Below are 18,725 nucleotides of genomic sequence, written 5' to 3'. Positions count from 1 at the left end.
TTCAGTACTAAAAGTTTTTCTTTCTTTTGAAATATTTTAAATTTATATCAGGTATACATCTTAAAGAAATATATATAAATAAATATGCTTATATGTTTATATGTATTTTATATTTATATATATTAAAAATATACTTTTTTCTTTTGAGACTATAGAGTTACGTGTTTTGAAGTTTATCCTTCATTGAAATGTGCATTAAGTCAGAGTTTTGTTAGCCAAAGAAAAGCACTTGTTGAATGCATAGCGAGGAAAAAGGCAAGAAATGAAATGAAGTTGCTTGGCTTATCAGGTGTCAGCAAGAGTTTAAATTCAGAGTCCTGTTTAAGTAGCTAAACGATTAGCTCCATTTTAGGATCCTCTACAAGCTAAGTAAAGAGGAAAGAGGAAAAGAGGAATGAAGAACGAGAGAGAGACTGCAGGGAGTAAATAAAGGAAAAGGAAGCTGGGGGCTGTGGTGGAAGATGGTAAATTAAAATAGTTCTTCAGAAAAAGGAAGGGAGGGTATTTGAAACGTGACATGAATACCCAACACGAGAACTTGTCAGAGAGGAACAGCAAAATATCCTCACTCTTACAGTTCTCATTGTTAGGAAACCATTCAGGATGGCGGTCCCTGGTCAAGCAGCGCAGTGTTACCCTCCATGGCTGGACATGGACATATGTGCTCAACTGTAAACGTATATACATTAATGTCATAGGAAATGTTGCTGCTTTATAGGATGATGTCAAATGGACCAAAAGGAGATAATTGGAAAGAAGAGAGCAGGGTGCATTATTCCTATCAAGGAAGCTGTATCCTGAAAAAGAGGCCATTAGAAATGTATAACTTTTAATGTAGATTGAGGTTTGGGGAAGTGTTGCAGTGAGAACCTTGAGACTAGATTTCAGAAGGATAAATCAAGTTGAAGTAATGCAGAAGCAGACTCCATATAGACCAGATATCCTCAAATTTTATTGAGTGACCTGGAGACCTTGTAAAAATGCATCTTCTGAGAAGCAGGTGTGGGATTCTGCATTTTTCACAAGCTCTCAAGGGACACCCAGGTCACTGATCTTCAGGCCACATTCACAGTAGTCAGGTTGTAGACTTGGGTGAGAGAAATCTGGGAGACAAGCCATTGATTGGGTAGTTCAAGCCATAACATGGTCAAGGAAAAGCATTATTTTGTTTTTCTTTCTTTCCTTTCTTTTTTTGGCCATGCCTAAGGCACAGGGAAGTTCCCAGGCCAGGGATGGAACCTGCACCACAACAGCAGTCTGAGCCACTGTAGTAACAACACTGCTCCTTAACCTGCTGGGCCACAAAGAACTCCTGTTTTTCTTTCCATGTTTCTAGCCAGAGGGAAGTGAAGAATTGAAGTAGGAATTATCCATGTAAGATACTACTGACAAGCAAAGAGGAAAAGGGAAGTGGTGGGGATGATCCATAAAAAGAATGTAGAAGGGGAAGAATTCAGACCACAGATCTAGAGACTGCCTTTGAAGAGGAAAGGACATAGTAAAAGGAAGGAGAGAGGAAAGAAAAGCATTAAGTAGATGATTTTGGAGTTAACGAATAAATTTAAGAGATGGCCTTATAAATTCTTTGGTGTATTTGCACTGAAACAAAATCAGATCATTGCTGCTCCAGACAATGGAGCAGGAGGAGGTGCTAGAATTGGGGCAAATCACAGCCACTCTTCATAACTATCAGGCATCAAAGATGTATGTTGTATTGGTATTTGTTATGCACATAAGATTAATTTGAATATGGAAGCACTAGCTTTTTTTAAGATAGCTATTTTTTTTTCAACACCAGAGGTCATGATTTAATTAATCTGGGGTATACTCCTGACCTATGTGATTTTTTTATAGGTCATTTGATCCCCTGACTCCCACCACCGACTTTAATAATCACATCCTGCAGGATCTGATGCTATAATTATCAGCAAAGTTATGTGCATCTTTTTTTTAAATAATGATTTTTATTTTTTCCATTATAGCTGGTTTACAGTGTTCTGACAATTTAGGGAGGAGATGGACTGGGAATTTGAGCTTAACAGATGCAAACTATTGCCTTTGGAATGGATGAGCAATGAGATCCTGCTGTATAGCACTGGGAACTATATCTAGTCACTTATGATGGAGCATGAGAATGTGAGAAAAAAGAATGTATACATGTATGTGTGACTGGGTTACCTTCCTGTACAGTAGAAAATTGACAGAATGGTAATTTTTTAAAGACAGTTCTCACAAAAATCTTTTTCACAGTTAGCATGATATACCAAACCAAATTAATTTTGGAAACAAAGGAAGTTAATAGGGTTTGTTCCATAAATGCTAGACTGATTTTGAAATATAAAAGAACTTTAACATCTGATAATGCTGTTACAATTGAAATTATTTTATCTTTTTGATAATTATATTTCAATATTGAAAACTTACTATACATTATTTCATAGATTTGTTTTATATAACTTCTTGAATGAATGGATTGAGAAATTTTAAGTGCCTAAACCAGAGGATCCACGAAATAGAGGCATACCAGAAGCCAACATGGGTATGGAGAAAAAGGAATATTTTTATGAACTATTATTCTACAAGTGTGTATCTAAGCTAATCAATTCATAATACCTTTTCTGATGAGAAATGAATTATACATTCAACTGAACTGTCATCACAACTGTGTATTTCCTAAGTTACAGGATAAATTGAAAAATATGATAAACACTGGGGGTATGATGGTATCAGTGATGCTGCCATATTGTATTAAATTTAGCCTGTTGCCTTTTACCATCAGCTTTCACTTTATCTTCTTGAGTAATGATTTGTTCCTCTGATTAGAGATTACTTTTCTCCTCATCAATTACCATGTTCACATTGATAAATGTATACTTTTCTATTGTAAAATAATTTGAAATGCAATCTTCCTTTTGGAATCTTAACTGCATGTTTTGTTAAACCTATATTCCCCTTTTTTCTTTGGGGGTCTATAATGGATTCATGTTTCTGTCTTGTTTCAGTCCTAACTTACCCCCAAAACAAACACCAAAACCTAACATATTATTGCCAAAGCCAAGTATGAGGATTCCACATGGTACTAATTCTGCATAAATGTATACCTGGCTTTCTTATTTATAGATAATTGATTATATGTCCCTTTTTCCTTTTAGATTCTCCTGAAAAAAAAATCCCCACTTGAAAGTAAAAACTCTTATATTTTTATCTTGAGTATTGATAACTAGCAATATACTAGTAGTATATTGATAATCTGTAGTATACAACTACAGATTGTATCATGTGTATGGTATTTATTAATCAACTCTTTTCCAAACCCATTCCCCCTAGAGTTGGAGTGAAAAATTCTGTTGCTAATGAGACAGTAGGAATAAAGGGTTTACAAACATCCAGATTAGGTAAATTTTGCAATACAAATTTAACTCTGGAAAGGAAACTAAAATATTTGAAATTCTCACAGTCTTCCTTACTCCTAATTGTATTTTTTGCCAAATTTAGTTGAAAGATTTGACATAAATAAGTTAGATATTATTGTTGGTATCTGTGCTTTCAAAGGTATTTACAAGCATAAGCAAAAGAGAGTTTACTATTTGTTTAGTTTTTGATTGGTGTTATTGAATGGAGAAAAACAGCAGTATGCCATTTTGTAGACTGTTGGTTGAGGTGGATGCTCTTTTTTATATTATTTTTATTGTAGTTGCTTAACCATGTTCTTTCAAATTATGCTGTACAGGAAATTGACCCAGCCATATGCACATATACATTCTTCTCAAATTATCTTCTATCATGTTCTACCACAAGTGATTGGAGATAGTTCCCTGTGCCATATAGTAGGACCCTATTGCTTATCCATTCTAAATGTAATAGTTTGCATCTACTAACATCAAACTCCCAATGCATCCCATTCTCTCTCCCTTCCTCTTGGAAATCACAAGTCTGCCCTCCATGTCTGTGAGTCTGTAGATAGGTTCATCTGTGCCATATTTTATATTCCACATATAGGTGATATCATATGGTGTTTGTCTTTCTCTTTCTGACTGACTTCACTTAATGTGAGAATCTCTAGTTGCATCCATGTTGCTGCAAATGGCATTGTCTTTGACTGAGTAGTATTCCACTGTGTATATGTACCACATCTTCTAATCCATTCATCTCTCAATGGACATTTAGGTTGTTTCCCTGTCTTGATGATTGTGAATAGTGCTACAATGAACATAGGGGTATATGTATCTATTGAGTGAACATTTTGTGTGGATATATGCCCAGGAATGGGGTTGATGGATCATATGGTAGTTACATTTTTATTTTTCTGAGGAACCTCCACACTGTTTTTCATAGTGGTTTTACCAATTTGCATTCCCAACAATACTGTTGGAAGTTACCCTTTTCTCCACACCATTTCCAGCATTTGTTACTTGTGGACTTATTAGTGATAGCTGTTCTGATTGGAGTGAGGTGGTACCTCAGTGTAGTTTTGATTTGAATTTCTCTAATAGTGAAGTTGAGCATTTCTTCATGTGCCTATTTGCCATCCATGTGTCTTCTTTACAGAAATGTCTGTTTATGCCTTCTGCCCATTTTTCAATTGCATTGTTTCCTTCTTGGCTGTTGAATTGTACAAGTTGTGTGAATATTTTAGAGAATAACCAATTGTCATTTGCATCATCTGCAACTATTTTCTCCCATTCCATAGGTTGTCTTTTCATTTTTTTATGGTTTCCTTTCCTGTGCAAAAGCTTGTCAGTTCATTTAGGTCCCAGTGGTTTATTTTTGTTTTTAGTTCTAGTGAGTTGCAAGAAACCATTTGTATATCAGAGAAGGTTTTGCCTATATTCTCTCCTAGGAATTTTATGGTGTCTTGTCTTATGTTTAAGTCTCTAAGCCATTTGAGTTTTTTGTTTGTTTGTTTGTTTTTGCATGGTGTGCAGGTACTTTCTAGTTTCATTGATTTATGTGCAGCTGTCCAGTTTTGTCAGCACAGCTTGGTGAAGAGACTCTTTTTCCCACTTTATATTCTTGCCCACTTTGTTGAAAATTAATTGACCATATGTGCCTGTGTTTATCTCTAGGCTCTCTATTCCGTTCTATCTGTCCATATGTCTTTTTTTGTACCACTACCACACTGACTTGATTACTATAGCTTTGTAATATTGTCTGAAGTTTTGGGGAGTTATGCATCCTGCTTGTTTTTTGTCCCTCAGGATTGCTTTGGCCATCATAGGTCTTTTCTGGTTCCATATAAATTTTGAGGTTGTTTGTTATAGTTTAGTAAAAAATGTCATGGGTAATTTGGTAGGGATCACATAAAATCTGTAGATTGCTTTGGGTAGTAGAGCCATTTTAATGATATTAATTCTTCCAATCCAGGAGCATTGGATATCTTTCCATTTCTTTTAATCCTATTTAATTTCCTTGATTAATGTTTTATAGCTCTCAGCCTATAAGTCTTTAACCTCCTTGGCCAGATTTATTCCTAGGGATTTAATTTTGGGGGTGCAATTTTACAAGCTATTTTTTATATTCATTTTCTAGTATATCATTGTTAGTGTACAGAAATGCAACTGATTTGTGAATGTTAATCTTGTATCCTGCTACTTTGCTGACTTTGTTGATCAGTTTGAGTAGTTTTTATGTGGCATCCTTAGGGTTTTCTATATAGGTATCATGTCATCTGCATATAGTAACAATTTTACCTCTTCTCTTCCATTTGGATACCTTTGTTTTTCTCTTTTGTTTGTCTGATTGCTGTGGCTAGGACTTCCAACAGTGTGTTGAATAAAAGTGGTGAGAGTGGCATCCTCGATTTTCCAGATTTTAGCAAGAAGGCTGCCAGCTTTCTCTCCTTTGTGTAATTATACTGGCTGTGATTTTGTCATCAATGGTTTTTATTATGTTAAGAAATATTCCCTCTCTACCCACTTTGGTAGGTAAGAGTTTTTATAATGAATGGAAAGTTGGATTTTGTCAAATGCTTTTCCTGTACCAACTGAGATGATCATGTGTTTTTCGACTTTTCTTTTGTTAGTGGGGTATATGATGTTGATTGGCTCAGGTTATGTTGAACCATCCTTATGAACTTGGGATAAATCCCACTTGGTCATGGTGTATGATCTTTTTTATGTGCCTTGCTTGGCTAAAATTTTGTAAAGAATTTTTTTGTCTGTATTCATCAAAAGTATTTGGCTAGAATTTTCCTTTTTTGTTAGTATTCTTTGTCTGGTTTGGATATTAGGGTGATGGTGGCTCATAGAATGTTTTGGGAGTGTTCCTTCAGTCTTTTGGAAAATTTTAAGAAGGATGGGTATAATTTCTGCTTTGTATGTTTGGTAGATTTTGCCTGTGAAAGGATCTGGTCCTGGACCTTATTTGTAAGGCTTATTTTAATTACATATTAAATTTCATTTCTAGTGGTCAGTTTCTTCAACTTATCTGTTTCTTCTTGATTCATTTTTGCTCGGCTGTATGTCTCTGTAAAATTATCCACTTCTTTTAGGTTGTTAAATTTGTTGGCATGTTAGTGTTCACAGAATTCTCTCTCTCTCTCTTTTTTTTTTTTTTTTTTTTTTTTTTTTTTTGTATTTGTGCAGTATCCATTGAGCTATCTCCTTGTTCATGTCGTATTTTGTTTATTTGGGTTTTCTCTTTCTTATCCTTGGTGAGTCTGGCCAGAGGTTTGTCAATTTTGTTTTCCCTTTCAAAGAACAAGCTCTTGGTTTTATTGATTTTTTCTATTGGTTTTTGAATCTCTATTTTATTGATTTCCTCTCTGATCTTTATGATTTCCTTCCTTCTGCTGACTTTAGGTTTTGTTTGTTCTTCTTCTTCTAGATCTGCCTCAGTCTAGTGATTGCAAAAGCCCTTTTGATTTGCCATTTGTCTGCTCCAAGGAGATGAAACCCATTTTTCAAAGAAAAAAAAATCACTATTTTTCTGCTGGTACAAAAACTTCTAAGAAAATAAACCAGTACAAGATTGGATCCAGAACATATGGCATGCATATAAATGCAGTGCTAAAAAAATAATAGACACATGGAACCCAATTATAAAATGGGAGTTCTCCACTGAACAGTAACAGAACATCCAAAGAATATTTAAATGAAGAATTACAGCAACATATGAAAAGGTTTAAGAGTAAGGTAGGCATGTTAAACATACAGTTCCTGGTTTTAGAACAAGAGAAAATTCAACTTCAAAAGGAGGTTGAGGTTCATTTGTTATGACTTTTTTTCCCTCTTTATCAGTTTCCAATCCATTCTGATTTTTCCCTTATGAAAATAGCTTATGTATAAAACGGGGTCATCTAAATATGTAATTGGTGAAAAATAATCTATTTTCACCATCTAAATAAAAGGAGTTCAGGAACATATTTTCGTGGGTTTTGTTCCTTAACCATCCCAAGTCTCTGTCAGTCTTTCATATGGACTGGGAAACTAATTCAGCTACCATGTGACCTTCTGAGCCAGAATAAGCACTGAAGAATTTGCTTAAGAAATATATAAGCTAGAGGATTTTTTCCCACTTAAAATATATTTGCTTAAATATTTATAAACTGCATTTCCATAGAATGAGAAGGTAGCAGTGACTGAAAGAAGGGACATAAACATTTATTTACTCTAATCTATTCATTGTGTTTTAATATGTGCAGCTTTACCTGCTTTACTCAGTCCCTTGGAACTTAGAATTCCAAATATTCCAATATTGAAATATTTTTAATAAGAAATATATGTACTCTTACATATTATTTAATTACCACTTTCAGATGTTTCTGTTGTCAGACCTTTATGTTGTTTCATAAAATGTAGTAAGGTTTGACATACATGATTTTATCATATAGGTAATATAAACCCTCAGCAAAAACAAAAAGATCAGTATTTATCTCCAAAAGAGAAAACTAAGTATTAAGGTGTATTGAGCTTTTTTCCTCAAGCAATAGATTTTTTAAATTTGTTTGTTTTCTCTTTTGTATAATAGGTGTCCTGAGTTTTAAAGATAGACAAATCTGGTGATATTCTTCTTTAAAAGAAAAAGGAGATGAACCCTACCCCCAATTAAGACATTGAATTACTTTACCAAAGTCACACTTTAAGTAACTTTACAGTAAGTTAACCTGATTAATGAGTTTATTTGGTAATTTATCAGATTCAGTGTTACAGAATTGTATCATCTCTTGGTGCCTTAAAATGCTAGGGAATGCTACATCAGGGCCTTTAGACAAATCATTTATCTTTCTTGGTTTTATTCCCATTATCAGTAAATAGTATGGATAAAGTAGATAATTACTTCTGTACCCTCTATCTGTAAGATTTTATGGTTATTGGGTATGAAATTTGGAAACAGCACTCATTTTCCAGAATTCCATACTGACTAACAGTTCATCAGTTTCACTCTTTCCTTCTGGTTTGGTCAACTTTGGTTCATGTATTTTAGTGAACATCATCACTTTCATGATATCCTCAGGACACAAATTTTAAAAAAGGATTGTAAAAGACAGTGGAGGAAGAATAGCTTTAGTGTGGGAAGAAGAATGTTTCCCTTTTGTTCTCAAGCATCACACCTTCTAAATCTGGCTGATTAATAGATAATCCAGGCGGTAAAGTCAGAAGAGGATAAATTCTGTGTCCTTGCCTTGTTATTTCTCTATCTCTACCAGTCAGACAGGGGAAACAGGATGTGAATAAGAAATATAACACAACATTAAGAAAGTTCTTTTTGAAATTTTGGAAATTCTATTTCTTTTCCTCAGACAGAAAGAAATAGAATTTCCAAAATTTCAATGACTTGTAATGATGAAGTAGGCATAAAAATATTTAGCAATTAAAACCAGACCAAAATCTGAGCCAAATGATAAATAATGAAGACAAAAAGTCTTTATAATGAATAATGTAATAACAGTTATCCTCAGTGTCAGACTTTCATGAAAGGTCCAAGAAGAAAAGGAGCAGCACAGAAGGAGTGTAATGGCAATATCAGAAAACAAATGTGATGCTGCTGATGAGAGAAGATTATTTCAGCAGTGGGTCAGGGACTAATAACCAGCAGTTTCCTACTCTGGACAATGTATATTCTGACAGGTAAGCTATATCAATATTTAGTGGTAAGTTATTGTTATTTTCCTGTAAAACCCATTCTAATTTGAACTAATGTTCATGGTTAACAAATTTTATATTTTACTAGGGATATAATAGTGTAAGTATTACTTATTACAGTGTTAGAGTATTCTGGATTTGACTGTATGCTGACCTTTCCCAGTGTGATGTCTATTTAAATAAGTTCAATGTTTCTAATTAGGTTCCTTTCATTTCAGCTTGAAGACTTCTTTCAGCATATTTTGTGAAGCAGTTCTAGTGGTGATGAACTTTGGTTTGTCTGGGGAAATCAATGTTGCCTTTATTTTTGAAAGACAACTTTTTTGGGTAGAGTATTCTTGGTTGCCATTTTTTTTTCTTTTAGTGCTGTGCATATGTCATCCTACTCTCTTGAGACCCATTGAGGGATTTAAAGGTTCACTTACAATTTACAAGCCTCTTTTCTCCTGCTGCTTTTAAGATTCTTTGTCTTTGACTTTTGACAGTTTGATTATAATGTCTTTTGCTGAAGATTTCTTTATGTTGAGTTTGGTGATCTACGAACTTTAGGAACTTGGCTGTCCAAATCTCTCACCAAATAGGAAGTCCTCAGTCATTTTTTTCTGTAATCTTTCTGCCACCTTCTCCCTACCTTTTTTTTGTTTGTTTGTTTGTTTTTGTCTTTTTGCTATTTCTTGGGCTGCACCTGTGGCATATGGAGGTTCCCAGGCTAGGGGTCAAATTGAAGCTGTAGCCACCAGCCTACGCCAGAGCCACAGCAACGCTGGATCCAAGCCGTGTCTGCAACCTACACCACAGCTCGCGGCAACACCAGGTCGTTAACCCACTGAGCAAGGGCAGGGACCAAACCCGCAACCTCTTGATTCCTAGTCGGATTCGTTAACCACTGCGCCACGGCGGAAACTCCTTCTCCCTATCTTTTCACCTCTCTGTCTTTGCATGTCTCTATATTTTCATATCCCTGTCTTCAACTTTCTCCCTGTCTTAACTGCATTAATTCAGGGATTGTTATTTTTGTTGGTACCTGGTAAGTCATGTAGGCTTTCTTGACACATTTTCCTTCTTTTTTCATTTGTTTTCCTCTTACTGGATAATTTCAAAGTTCCTGTCTCTGAATTCATAGGTTCTTTCTTCTGCTTAATCCATTCTGCTGTCAGCCCTCTTCATTGTGTTTTTCCTTTCATTCACTGTGTTCTTTGTCACCAGAATTTCCATTTGGCCCTTTATTATTATTTCCATCTTTTGGTTAACTTTCTCATTTTGTTTATTATTTTTCTGATTTTGTTGTCTTTCTGTGTTTTCTTGTAGCTCACTGAGTTTCCTTAAAATGGCTATTTTAGTTCTTTATCATGTAGAATGCCATTCTTCATGCCTTTGGGATTAGTTAGTGGAAGATTATTGTGTTCCTTTGATGGTATCATGTTTTCCTGATTTTTCATGTTCCTTTAAGTTTAGCATTGCTGTCTTTGCCTTTCAAGTAGCAGTTACCTCTTCTTGTCTTTAATAAATGCCCTCTCCAGTGTGTCCAAACACGTATTTTTTTCATTCCAGTGGTGTGCTGAGACTTCTCTGCTGGAAACCTGGATTTACACAAAGGCTCCCTAATCTATGGGAGATTATCTAAGACAATGTTTCCATGGGCTTTCTGGAAGTGGCTAAGAGTGGCTGGAACAAGTTCATGGGGCAGGCTGGGTCCAAGGCTGGAATTTGTTCTGTATGTCTGTTACTCAATGCACAGATGGGCAGGACACCTCCAAGCCCCTTAGTGTCTGGTGCTGGATCCTGCAACTCCCAAAAGCCACTTATGTCTGTGGATGGATTCCAAATTTTGGCTTGTGGGGGAAGGATGAGGTAACTCTTTCAGCAATGGTGTCACTGTCACCACAACATATGGGTGTTATAAAAGTAAATTTCCCCCCACAAGATATTTCCATGATTGCGTCTTTCAAGTTATATGTGCACTGTGCTATTTTTAAAAAAATTACTTAAATTAAGCATTATTATACTTAGAAACAAAGAAAATATAGTAAAAATCTAAATATTACTTCCATGTCTGAATCATTTCTTTTTGGTATTGAACTCCAGCTTTTTAGTGCAATATTTGAGGTTCTTCAGAATTTCTTTCCAGACTCATCTCTCTACTTGCTTCCATGTATTTTGTACTTTTCCTTCCAAGTGCTTTGGAAACACCTAGATATCATGTGCCTATTCTTTGTGCTCACATTCTAATCTCTAAATAGAAAGATTTTCACTCATTTATTTCCCTCATGACCTCCTCTCTTATTTCACCTCTTCTCTAAAACCTTCCTTACATTCACTTAAACTTTTGTATGTGAACTCTTATACATTGTCTTCATAATTGTAAATGTCTTTGAAGCAAGAGTTTGTATTTCTTTGCATATTGTTTGTACTTCATACCTGTTTTTTTGAGTTTGTAAATTACTTAAGGTGGGTAAGAGTAGGAATTTTACACATTTTTTATTCTTTATCAGTGGAATTATTAGAAAACATTGTCTTTATAGTGGATTTTTTTTTAAATACCAGTCCTGGCATGCATGTGAAAGAAGTATGGATAAATGAAAGTGAAAAGTGGACATCAAAAGAACCCATGATTACACCCATATTTGAGAAGACCAATTCACTGACTGGTGGTTTACTACACGTGAATGATGACAGCAACTTAAGTGAAAGAGCTCAGGATGATGGCAAGTAAAATCTACAAATTCTTTATTTCTAGGTGAAAAAATATTATCATTGAATGCTTTTTCTGGTTATAGAACAGCATAATATAATACACAGGCCAAAGCAAGAGAATTCTCAACTATTTCACATGGACACTGCTGAATGGCTAAGATGAGAATGAGTGCCTTTGACTGGAAGTTGTTTCAATAAATAGGCCCCATGGAAGCTGCACTGGAGTGAATAAGCATTATCAACTCCTTAGAGAATATTTGCTGGGAAAAGTGGTAGAGAACTGGATGATAACTGAAGAGGAACATGAAGTTCAGTGGAGTTTTTTTTATGTTAAGATGGGTGTTTTTAGGGTATTTTTGTATGTTGGAAATGATTCAGTAGAGGACATGTTTCTCCAATTTAGTCTTATTTGTATTTCCAACATTAGAAGGCTTATTGATTGTATTCCATTATCTTTATTTATTTTTGTCTTTTTGCCTTTTTATAGGGCCGCTCCCAGAGCACATTGAGTTCCCAGGCTAGGGTCTAATCAGAGCTGTAGCCACCAGCCCACACCAGAGCCACAGCAATGCAGGATCTGAGCCACATCTGTGACCTACACCACAGCTCACGGCAACGCCAGATCCTCAACCCACTGAGCAAGGCCAGGGATCAAACCCGCAACCTCATGGTTCCTAGTCAGACTCATCAACCACTGCATCACAACGGGAACTCCAGTATTCCATTATCTTTAAAATAGCATAGTAAACAGATTATACATAATACTTCAATTCATGTACAGTTTTATGTTAAGGGCTTGTTCACTGGCTGTGAAGTGTAATATTTTAAAATAATTGAATATACAGATGATTACTAAGAAGTTATACTATCATACATAGGTATTAAAAATTATATAATCATAAATATACAAACTTTAGTCCCTACTGAATATGATTTAATCATTCCTTGATGATTCTAGATATTACAGTGTCTTTACAGTATCATCATGAGTAACTGTGGTTTTGTGAGGTACTCTAAAATATCAAACTATATTAATTTCATAGTTATTTAGATTCCAGGGAAAAGGGTAAGATTTTGGTTAGATACAATAGAAAAATAAAGTCTATTGCACATTATTATTTTTGGATAATAAAATTCTAAATGACAAAACTATGCTTCCTGTGCCAAAACTGTCTTTAACACATATTGTATGCTCAATAAGTATATATTAAATGCATGAACAAACAGCTGAATGGGTGAACTTATGCCTATTGATGAATTTCTTTTGAAAAACAAATCTTTATTGAAAGTAGATCTCTAATATTGGCTATTTCTAAAGTCTTTTTCTTTTTAAAAACGTGTGAAAGATTCAGAAATTATAATTATAGCTAGACATGGAGTAATGACATAGATTAATTTGCTATCATATTACTTAAAACACTTAAAATGAATATTACTTTCTCAGCATATTCTGAAACACAAGTGTTGAAGATTTCCTGGGTTTGAATTCTGGGTCTGCTACTGAAAGCTGTCTGAGCTTGGCCAAGTTACTTAGCCTCTCTGTGCCTCATTTTCTCTGTGTTTAAAGTCCCTAATGTATTACCTACCTCCCAGAATTTTGTGGGGATTAAATGCCTTTTAGACATGTAAAGTGCTTATAAAAATTCATAGCAAGTGGCAGAGTTAGTCTGTAAAAAGCTACTACCATGATTTTTTAAAAAGGGTTTCTTTCAGGTAATGTCTTAAGTGATACTTTTGATAGGTTTTAGTGCCATAAAAGCTAGTTTTTTATTGGAAATGACAACAAAACCCTTGATATATTTCTTCCTATGAAATAATGCAAGTAACATTATTAATGCTTTTCCATTGTCAGTGTGATCTAATATTAATGCTCATATTATTATTGGTATGTTTTCTTTGTCCTTTAATGTTACTCTTTCTATTTATTGTTTAATCTATTTTATAGAATCTTAATTGCCAATGCAATGATTTTATATAAAAAACGAGTTCAGGTATTCTTTGTATTTTAAGTATTTAATATTTGCCTGAAAAGAATGGTTTTTTTCAGGAGTTCCCGTCGTGGTGCAGTGGTTAACGAATCTGACTAGGAACCATGAGGTTGCGGGTTCGGTCCCTGCCCTTTCTTAGTGGGTTAATGATCTGGCGTTGCCGTGAGCTGTGGTGTAGGTTGCAGACGTGGCTCTGGCGTAGGCCAGTGGCTACAGCTCCGATTGGACCCGTAGCCTGGGAACCTCCATATGCCGTGGGAGCGGCCCAAGAAATAGCAAAAAGACAAAAAAAAAAAGAATGGTTTTTTTCCAGTCCTCTAAAGTAAGTATCTAATGAAAAGAACAAGGTATAGTAAAAATTAATTATAAAAAATATTATCCTGTAGTAAAAAAAATACTTTAAAATGGTATAGTGGAGGGAGTTCCTGTGTGGCCCGGTGGGTTAAGGCTCTGGCATTGGTGCAGCTGTGGCATAGGTCACAGCTGCAGCTCAGATGTGATCCTTGGACCAGGAGCTTCCATATACTGTGCATGTGGCCAAAAAAAAGGTATAGTGAAAAGTAGGAGAGTTCCCTTATGGCCCAGTGGATTAAGGACCTGGCATTGTCACCACTACACCTGTGGTTGCTGCTGTGGCAAGAGTTTGATGCCAAAAAAAAAAAGGAATTCCAACATGCTGTGGGCAAGATAAAAAGTATGAAAGAAAGAAAAACAGAAAATCTTGCTTTGTTGTAGAGACATTTGCTTTGCCATGACATTTTTCACAGAACTAGAACAAACAATCCGAACATTTATATGGAACAACAAAAGACCCAGAATCGCCAAAGCAATCCAGAGAAACAAAAACCAAGCAGGGGGCATAACTCTCCCAGACTTCAAAAAATACTACAAAGCCACAGTCATCAAAACAGTGTGGTACTGGTACCAAAACAGACAGACAGCTATGGTCAATTAATCTTTGACAAGGGAGGCAAGAACATCAAATGGGAAAAGGAAAGTCTATTCAGCAAGCATTGCTGGGAAACCTGGACAGCTGCATGCAAAGCAATGAAACTAGAACACACCCTCACACCATGCACAAAAATAAACTCCAAATGGCTCAAAGACTTAAATATACGACAGGACACCATCAAACTCCTAGAAGAGAACATAGGCAAAACACTCTCTGACATCAACCTCATGAATATTTTCTCAGGTCAGTCTCCCAAAGCAATAGAAATTAGAGCAAAAATAAACCCATGGGACCTCATCAAACTGAAAAGCTTTTACACAGCAAAGGAAACCCAAAAGAAACCAAAAAGACAACTTACAGAATGGGAGAAAACAGTTTCAAATGCTGCAACTGACAAGGGCTTAATCTCTAGAATATATAAACAACTTATACAACCCAACAGCAAAAAAGCCAATCGATGAATGGAAAAATGGGCAAAAGACCTGAATAGACATTTCTCCAAAGAAGATATGCAGATGGCCAACAAACACATGAAAAAATGCTCAACATCGCTGATTATAAGAGAAATGCAAATCAAAACTACCATGAGATACCACCTCACACCAGTCAGAATGGCCATCATTAATAAATCCACAAATAACAAGTGCTGGAGGGGGTGTGGAGAAAAGGGAACCCTCCTGCACTGTTGGTGGGAATGTAAACTGGTACAGCCACTATGGAGAACAGTTTGGAGATACCTTAGAAATCTATACATAGAACTTCCATATGACCCCGCAATCCCACTCTTGGGCATCTATCCGGACAAAACTCTACTTAAAAGAGACACACGCACCCACATGTTCACTGCAGCACTATTCACAATAGCCAGGACATGGAAACAACCCAAATGTCCATCGACAGATGATTGGATTCAGAAGATGTGGTATATATACACAATGGAATACTACTCAGCCATAAAAAAGAATGACATCATGCCATTTGCAGCAACATGGATGGAACTAGAGAATCTCATCCTGAGTGAAATGAGCCAGAAAGACAAAGACAAATACCATATGATATCACTTATAACTGGAATCTAATATCCAGCACAAATGAACATCTCCTCAGAAAAGAAAATCATGGACTTGGAGAAGAGACTTGTGGCTGCCTGATGGGAGGGGGAGGGAGTGGGAGGGATCGGGAGCTTGGGCTTATCAGACACAACCTAGAATAGATTTACAAGGAGATCCTGCTGAATAGCATTGAGAAGTATGTCTAGATACTCACGTTGCAACAGAAAAAAGGGTGGGGGAAAAATGTAATTGTAATGTATACATGTAAGGATAACCTGACCCCCTTGCTGTACAGTGGGAAAATTTTAAAAATTATATAAAAAAAGAAACCCTGTATCAATATTAATGTTGACCAAATAAATAAACCTAACTGCTTTGGGGTGAAAAAAAATTTAAAAAATAAAAATAAATAAAATAAACAAAAATTTCCAACAAACAATAGTCCAGGACCAGATGGCTTCACAGGCGAATTCTATCAAACATTTAGAGAAGAGATAACACCGATACTTCGGAAACTATTTCAAAAAATTGCAGAGGAAGGGATATTCCCAAACTCATTCTATGAGGCCACCATCACCCTGATACCAAAACCAGACAAAGATATCACAAAAAAAGAAAACTACAGGCCAATTTCACTGATGAACATCAATGTAAAAATCCCCAACAAAATACTAGCAAACCGCATCCAACAATACATTCAAAGGATGGGCATCATGATCAAGGGGGATTTATCCCAAGGAATCTTATCCAGGGTTCTTCAATATCCGCAAATCAATCAGTGTGATATACCACAGTAACAAACTGAATAATCAAAACCATATGATCCTTTGACATATGCAGAAAAAGCCTTTGACAAAATCCAACACCCATTTTTGATAAAAACCCTTCAGAAAGTGGGCATAACAGGAACCTACCTCAACATAACAAAGGCCATATATGACAAACCCACAGTGAACATCATTCTCAATGGTGAAAAGCTGAAAGAATCCCCACTGAGATCAAGAATAAGACAAGGATGTCTGCTCTCACCACTATCCAACATAGTTTTGGAAGTCCTAGCCATGGCAATCAGAGAAGTAAAAGAAATAACAGGAATCCAAATTGGAAAGGAAGAAGTAAAATTATCACTATTTGTAGATGACATGATACTATACCTAGAGAATCCTAAAGACTCTACCAGAAAACTGTTAGAGCTCATCCATGAATTTGGCAAAGTCACAGGATACAAAATTAATACAGAGAAATCAACTGAATTTCTATACACTAACAATGAAAGAGCAGAAAGAAATTAGGGAAGCAATCCTGTTTACCAGCACATCCAAAACAATAAAATACCTAGGAGTAAATCTGCCTAAAGAGACGAAAGACCTGTACTCTGAAAACTATAAGACACTGATGAAAGAAATCAAAGATGACACAAATAGATGGAAAGATATACCATGCTCATGGATTGGAAGAGTTATTATCAAAATTACTATACTACATAAGACAATATACAGGTTCAATGCAATCCCTATCAAATTACCAAGGACATTTTTCACAGAACTTGAACAAAATATTTTAAAGTTTGTGTGGAAGCACAAAAGACCCAGAATTGCCTGTCCTTTCTATCACTTACTAAGTGAGGGGTATTGAAATCTCAGAGTATGACTGTGAACTTATCTGCTTTTCTTTGTGGTTCTCTCAATTTTTGTTTCATGTTTTTTTAAATGCTTACTTATTTTTAATCATTTCACTTTTTGGCCACACCCATGGCATAAGGAACTTCCCAGGCTGGGGACTGAACCCACAACACAGCAGCAACCTGAGTCACTGCAGTGACAACACTGGATCCTTAACCTACTTCTACACCAGGGAACTCCCTCTCCTCTCATGTTCTCTCCTGTGATATCTATCTGCTTTGCTTTCACCAAACTTTCAGCATTATCAGTTCAATTCAAGGAGCCTGGTGGCCTCCACTTCAGTTCCTTCTCCCTGTGTCATGGCCTGGAAATTCTTTCAAGGCAGTGACCTGGGATGTTATTTAGGCTAAGCACATGTGTTTCTAGAGATCATTGTCCTTCATTGCCTGAAGTTCTTGTCTTGAAAATCTTTTGTAGTGTATTTGGTTTGTTTTGCTTTTGCTTGTTTCAGGTATGAGGTAAATCAGTACCTGTTACTCTGTCTTGGCTAGAAGCAGTTTGCAGGAGAAAGTGGTGGGCATATGCTGCAGAACTGTCTTCATTGTTCTTCTTCCCCCTCTGCTCAGTGCTTCCTGCTCAGCTTTCATCTCTCTGTGTAGCCATCTCTTCCTTGAGAAAATCTTTCCTGGACGTAATCTACATCAACTTCTGTTATGTGATCATAGCAATCTCTGTATTATAGTACCTATCTGAATTTATCATTATTTGTCTTTATCTTCTACTAGACTTTAAGCTAAACAAGAGTCAGGGATCTTGTCTGTTTTAGCTGCAGAGCTTAATATCATGCCTTCCATATTATAGTTACTCAATATGTATTTGTTCAAGGTATGGATGAGTGAATGTCCAAAGTGCATGGTCCTTTATCTACAAAGATTACTTGTATATTTTATTTCTATTTTTCTCTTCTTCTGAATGCAGATTCTGTTAGGTCATTGAAAATGTGGGATTCAGTTCTTTCAGTGCAGCACTTCTTTTATTTCTGAGAGCTCCTTTTGTAGACCACTGATCTTACTTTCCATTTCTTTAATTGTTCTTGTAAATATAGCACTGATGATGGAGCATGGTAATGTGAGAAAAAAAGAATGTATACATGTATGTGTGACTGGGTCACCTTGCTGTACAGTAGAAAATTGACAGAATACTGTAAACCAGCCATAATGGAAAAAAATAAAAATCATTATAAACTTAAAAAAGTGAAATTACAGAGTATCAAAACATGGAGTGGCAATGAGAGCTCTGTATATTAAGGTACTGAGCACCTTGGTTTTAATATC

The 18,725-nt window shown here is 35.7% G+C and overlaps 1 long non-coding RNA gene and 1 pseudogene across 2 annotated transcripts in view; both read left to right on the top strand.

The window, feature by feature from the left end:
• LOC110261398 (ATPase WRNIP1 pseudogene) overlaps positions 1-7,860 on the top strand; it is a 165,757-nt pseudogene extending 157,897 nt beyond the window's left edge. The window contains exons 5-6 of the transcript XR_014807895.1: positions 2,442-2,539; positions 6,826-7,860. The product of XR_014807895.1 is annotated as an ATPase WRNIP1 pseudogene (transcript). The remainder of the gene's footprint in view (positions 1-2,441; positions 2,540-6,825) is intronic.
• Positions 7,861-8,928: 1,068 nt separating this feature from the next.
• On the top strand, positions 8,929-11,788 carry LOC146402819 (uncharacterized). The gene is made up of 3 exons (XR_014807896.1): positions 8,929-9,068; positions 9,302-9,410; positions 11,628-11,788. It is a non-coding gene; the product is annotated as an uncharacterized LOC146402819 (long non-coding RNA).
• The last annotated feature ends 6,937 nt before the right edge of the window (positions 11,789-18,725 follow it).

Source organism: Sus scrofa, chromosome 6, assembly GCF_054392235.1.
Source record: "Sus scrofa isolate SSC_HxYL_T2T_F1_AM1 chromosome 6, Sscrofa_HxYL_maternal_Yorkshire_Landrace_v2.0, whole genome shotgun sequence".
NCBI lineage: Eukaryota > Metazoa > Chordata > Mammalia > Artiodactyla > Suidae > Sus > Sus scrofa.
Note: the sequence above shows the minus strand (reverse complement) of the source record. Positions and strands in the feature narration are given on the sequence as shown.